Source organism: Pteropus alecto, unplaced genomic scaffold (assembly GCF_000325575.1).
Source record: "Pteropus alecto unplaced genomic scaffold, ASM32557v1 scaffold71, whole genome shotgun sequence".
Classification (NCBI taxonomy): domain Eukaryota; kingdom Metazoa; phylum Chordata; class Mammalia; order Chiroptera; family Pteropodidae; genus Pteropus; species Pteropus alecto.
This window is the reverse complement of record NW_006433024.1, coordinates 3,527,248-3,533,706: the sequence shown is the minus strand read 5'-3', so window position 1 is coordinate 3,533,706 and position 6,459 is coordinate 3,527,248. Positions and strand designations below refer to the sequence as shown.

The window sequence follows — 6,459 nt, the reverse complement described above, 5'->3', positions numbered from 1 at the left end:
AGAGCAAAACTGTGTCATTAGAGACCAAGGCCAAGATCATCCACACCCTTTTATACCCAATCATTAGTACAGATACAAAAGTTGGGCAGTAAAGAAGGCTGGTAGGAAAAAAAGTATTCATTTGAAACATGGTATTGGATGAGAGCTCTATAGATATCTCGAACTGCCAGAAAGATGAACAAGTGAGTCCTAGAGCAAATTAAGCCTGAAACATTCCTGGAGGCAAAAATGACAAAACTGAAGCTGTCCTACTTTGTGCACATCATGGAAGGTAGGGTTCTTTGAAGACAATAATGCTGGGAAAAACAGAAGGCAGCAGGAAAAGAAAAAGGCCAAATATCAGATGGATTGACTCCATAAAATGAAGCCATATGCATGAGTCTACAGGAGCTGAGCAGGGCTGTGGCAGGAAGGACATTGTGAATAAGACTCGTTGATAGGGTTGCCAAGAGTTAGAGCTGACTCAACGGCATGTAACATACACACATATCTAAATCGTCTGGGATATGGTTCCATAGTGTAGCGGTTAGCACATCTGTTTTACAAGCAGAAGGTTCTGGGTTCACACCCCAGTGGAGGCATGATCCATGGTCTACGGCCATACCACCCTGAACAAGCCCGATGTCTGATCTCAGAAGCTAAGCAGGGTCGGGCCTGGTTAGTACTTGGATGGGAGACCACCTAGGAAGACCAGGTGCTATAGGCATAAATAAAAATAATAAATAAATAAATAAACAGACCATCTGTAAGTGTCTGACACATGACTTTTTGTAACAAAATAAGTTTTTGGATCTCGCTTTACTGTTTTTAAAGCATTTTATGCATGCTATCATATTTGTGGCTCACAATGAACACATTTACAATGTAGAGCAGATCTATTTTATAGATAAGAAAGTAAAAGCTTAGATGGATTAAAGTAAATTGTCCAAGGTCTGTAACTGGCAAGTGACAGAAGCAGTTTTGACACTGGAGTTCTTAAGGCCAAATCTTTTGTCATATCCACTGTAACACAGTTGATTCTCAGCACAGCATTTCTCCCTTTTCTGGCAGATTTCCTCATTAGCTGTAAGTGTCAGGACTGGTCTCTAAGGCTTCTCGTCATTTGCACATTATACATCAGGGAATTCATGTTATGCACCAAATAATTTTCTGTGTATGATTCAATTGGCAACAAGAGATTCAATGACTAGCCCTACTTCGATGCTTGAGAATACCTTACACCCTGGAAATTGCAATGGACAAGTTGATTGGAATGAGGTGCTGGACTGTAATGAGTCTCACTATGTAAAATGCCTTCCCTGGGAATAGAAAGATTATTCATAAAGAACAAGAGCTCACTGACTTTACACTGTCCTATCAAGTACTCAGCTGATTACAACTGATCTAGAATGAATAAAAGTAATTAAAGCAGCTACTGCTAAGTAACAGATCATTTTAGAATTTTAATATATCAGCTTAGCTGGGAAGACAAAATTTTGCCTCTGTCTCTGGGAAAAACAGGCATGCTAGAATTGGCTTGTTCAAATCCGAAATGTTTTGCTGTCACCACGACGTGACTGTGTTCCCTACATGAGCTTTTCCGTTCCTGTCTATTTATATCTTGTCCATCCTTCAAGACCAGTGCTTATTCCCAATTCACTTTACAGACTTCGGCAAACATAAGCAATACAGTGTGAGACCTAAAACTTTTATCCATATTACACTGCTGATAGTCAAATTTTACTTACCTCAAACCCAGCAATTTTATATGTTTTAAAGTAATATATTTCTCTGAACTCAAAATTTCCAAACTTTTGTGATTCAAGAGACCTGAGAATGCTTTGGAAAATTATTAAACAACCACCCCCTAAACTATAAATCTCTAATCTCTAAAGCATAACTCATACATAAAATTATGTACATGTGTATGTGTGTGTACCCACATAGGTGTACACATATGTGTACACAGTCTTTGAAACATTATAAATTAGTGAGAAGGAGAAATCTTTATCTATGTACCAAACCCTGTCTTATGATCTCTGTTCATATTTTTTTTATTTCAACCTCACGGCCGTGAGAATTAGGCATCATTGCATCTATTATAGAGAAAAAAAATCTGTTCAGAAAGCCAAATAACTTGATCGAATGTATGCAAGTAATTAACAGTTTAGTCAGGTCTCTGCTCCATGTCCATTGTCTCTAAAAACCCTTCCTATGTTTATTATACCCCTACTTAAAACTTCTTATTTTCACATATAAACTTCATATAAGTTAATTCAGGACAGATATTTATCACATACCTATTTGCATCCTCAGAGGGTAAAATGTTTATGTAAATATTAGGATAAAACCATGCTTAGCACAACAAAGAACCTTTGATATTAACCTATGCAGTACAAACTATAGAACATAAGTTAGTGTTCTGCTTACTTTATGAGAATGTGAAACTAGAAGTCATGTTTGTTACATTTTTGATAATACTTTAATTTTTGCAAGGAAGAACCAGGAACCAGTGAATAATGATGAACAGTGTCTGCTGGGCAATTTCTTGGGCAATGTTTCACGTGGGTAATCAGCAATGGTAAGGTTGAATTAAGAATGGGTGTAGATAAAATTGAAGTTATTTTTGATACATCGTTTTCCTTCCCTTTAATGTTTGTAAGAGACATTGCACACAGGTCAATATCTTAACTATTTCTGAGTGGCTGTTGTATGATTTCTAGTGTGAATGAAAAATAGGCCACATATTAAACCTGATAGGCACAGGGGAGGCCAGCATGGTGAGCCCCACAAACTCGGAGACCAAAAGTAACCACATAGGATGGTCTGAATATAAAAATTCCTAACTAAAAGCAGGTCATAGCAAGTAGTCACATCCTGGGCCCTGAGCTTTCTTGACAAAAGTCATTCTTTACCTTAAGTAAACTTGTTTGTTGTCTTTTTGCATCTAAGATAACATACCCTTGTAATCCTTTTTTTGCTTCAGGGCACAACCCACTGCACCAGAGCAAGAAACCACAGAACCCCTCCCTACCCCCATACTATTCCTATGTGCTGTAAATATTAATTATTATTCAATTATTATTAACTCTCCTCTACCCACCAATGTAAAAGAAGTATGTGTCCTTCCATTTTACTTTTTATCCAATGCTACAGATTTCTCCTCTTTGCTTTCTCCCACCCCTCTAATCTACCACCAGTGGACTGCATGTAACCCTCCTTATATCTCCTCCTTCAATTCTAATGTATAAAATAAACTGCAAAACTGCCATTCTCCTGAGTATTTTCTCAATCCACTGAGATTTTGCTTCCCAGCAATTGTCAGTTGGGCCCAAATAAACTTATAAAAATTCTCTGCATGTTTGGACATTTCTTATGTTGACACTAGACATATGCAAAGATTGTACTTAGATAGATTTTCCTATATTAACAGTTATTTCTAAATTGAATACCTATTGTGTCTCAGGACTTAATCTTATGTCATTTAATATGGTAACATATTTAAAAATAGGCTTTTTGAAAGCAATTTCTTTGAAATAGAGAAACATCATAATAAAGAAAAAATAAAAATAAAATGTAGACTGCATTTCTGCCTTTGTATTTGGCTCTGGTGATAGTTCTTGATAGAAAATAAAGTTATTCAATAAAAACTACTATTGAATTATGGTATATGACCTGCTAGTTTTGAAATAAGCTACTGGTTCTCTAATAAACAGCACTTTATAATAAACATGTCTTATTTCTAATTTGGTTCACTATAAACTGCAGTAAATAAATCTCAGATACTGTCTCAGATACTACTCACTTGGACTAACACTTGCAATACTGAAATCAGTTTTTTCATTCAACAAATACTTATGGAGTGATTACGCTGTGCAAGGAAATGTGCTGGTTTCTGTGTTTGCATTAGTTAAAAAGATGTTCCCTATCCTAGTATAGCTTATATTCTAGCAGGAGATATGATATTTAAGTTAACCATTTAAGCAAAATCAGAATAATCTATATCAGTCAAAGATATGTATAGCGTACACTATGTACTAGGTACTATTCAGAGAACTTAAATATTCTGGACTATCATGTGGAATCGCTGGGCTATTAGGTGCCTCTTTGAGGTTAAAGGTCATGAATGTAAAGTGAGACTGCAAGTCTGTAAGTTTGGAGATTTTTCTTTAGCCCTGTTTAGCTTCCTAATACAACAATGGAATAGAAGAGTAATTGCATTTAATTAGGATGGCAGACTGAATAATTGCTAACATCCTTTAATACTCATAGCACTGAATTATAAATCCATATTCTTGCGTACCCTCATGGTAGGTAGAATGTATTTATCTGCCCTTTGAGATTTGGGGCTTGGCTATCTGACTTACTTTGTCCAATTGGATAACAGATATGACATTATCAGAGACTTAAACTGTGCTTTCCTGAGTGCTGTTGCTCATTTGCTTGCCTGCTTTTCCAACAGAAAGAGCACAAGTTGGTTAACTGTTCATACATAGAGGACTAGACATGCATAGGTTAGACCTGGCAAAATCTATAATTTAGAGCCAAATTGAGATCCACTTAGCCTATATACACACAATTTTAGCAGATCTGCAAATGTATTAATGAGAATAAGTTATTGTTGTCTTCACTTTTGGGATAATTTATGAGAATTCTTGTGGCAATAGCTCACTAATAAATTTGAACTGGAGGTTTGCTAAGGAAAGTTTGACAAAAAGAAAAGCAAGTGGTAAGAGATTTAAAAATGGTTGCAAAAGGGCCATTAGAAAGATGAACTATGGAATTTAAGCCGACTAAGAAATGCGTGGACATTAGGTGGTGTGAGTTCAACCATTCGACAAATGAGTTTTGATATTTGCAACCTCCAAGAACTCTGCCAAGTAGTTTAGGAGAAGTCTCATGATTAAAACATTCTCCTTCTTCCAAAAAGTGTTTCAGTGTTGTTGGAGAGTCAATTTCATTATCTTTTTTCTATTCTCATTGCAGAAAAGCATGAATAGTGTTCGAACCAACTTTGAAGTCCTTAATGGCACTCACTGTCCCCAATTCCTATCACAGTTCTCAGCACATAACTAGAACTCAGTGCTTATTTATTGAATTAATCAATAAATCAACCAATCATTCACTTAATAAATAAAAATGATAAATGTTATGTTTCATTTATAATTTAATCCTTGTTGCTGAAAGCAAATTTTTAGTTTAACTGAATTCAATTTAATATAATGTATATAACCTGGTGATAATCACAGATATGTTGTGAAACTAAAAACCAAGCCAAAGTTCAAGAAGTAAAAGGAATTACACAAATAAGCAAATTTCTCCTACTGTCATGCTAAAATAAATTTTACTTAGGTACCTATATAAAATACTTGTCAGCAAGTACTTTTTCTCTCTGCTTAACCATGCAATGTTGTGAATAAAATGTGAAATAACTCTGGTGCTATCCAAATCATTTGCAAATTTAACAGCAATCAAATGTTGAAGAACTGCTTTCCATCCAAATCTGTCTAAAACATGAAACCTTCTATTAACTGTCAAACAATGACAGCCATCCTCTATGTAAAAATTTGGGACAAGGTTACAGTAATGAGTGTCTTAAGTGGTGTCAGAATGTGGCATTATAATTGTGCTCTTTACAACTTGATGAGAAAGAATGTTTCCAGTCTGACAAAAGCAATTTCTTTTTAATGACAGAAAAGTTTGAGAGCTGGGGAGAATAAGACTTAAGAAAGACAGAGAGAAGAGGTATTTCAAAAGCACTTACAAAAAAAGTTCTAAAATTTGAAGCTGAGTTGTTAATTCTCTCTATGATATTGGATGAGTCATTTATCTTCTTTGATTTTTCATTATCCTATAGTATCAGGTACAGGGAATGGATAGATGATTCCCAATGTCCTTTGAAGTTCTGATTCTCTGATTATCTGATCCATTTCCAGAATTATAACTAAGTTATGGCAGGGAAAAGTTCCTATTTTCAAGGTCAAGCTAGGGATATTTAATTTAAAAGTAAAGACTCTTGTATTTTAACACATTAAAGAATTTATGAAATATCTAGAAGGTTTGATTTTTAATGAAGATCACAGGTAATTTCTATATGAGAGAGCCATAGAAAGGCCTTGCTGTAATGGTGCCATTTGTCTTAAAAAGAAATTTGTTGGCAAAACTCAACTTTGATCCCCAAAAGAAAATGTTTATATCTAAAAAAAATTCCTCCATCTAATATTTAAGATCTTTCCTATCCCTCTTGAGTTCTCAAATACTCTGGTCTTCTAGACAGCCTTCCTGAGAGCTCACTTTACTGTTTAGTTTCAACCTTTTGAACCAACCTCCACATCTTCAATCCCGAACTAAAGAGAAGGAAATTCACAAAGATCTGGATAATGCTAGTTGCTTCTGAGTATGTACCACCATTACCTCCTCTAAATTAGCATCCAGCTCTGAAGTTCTATATTTCAAAGCAATGAGTCAAGTATCTTATTT

At 35.2% G+C, this 6,459-nt stretch overlaps 1 pseudogene; it reads left to right on the top strand.

Annotated features, from left to right (window-relative positions):
* Window positions 1-590: 590 nt before the first annotated feature.
* On the top strand, window positions 591-706 carry LOC112476646 (annotated as a pseudogene).
* Window positions 707-6,459: the final 5,753 nt, after the last annotated feature.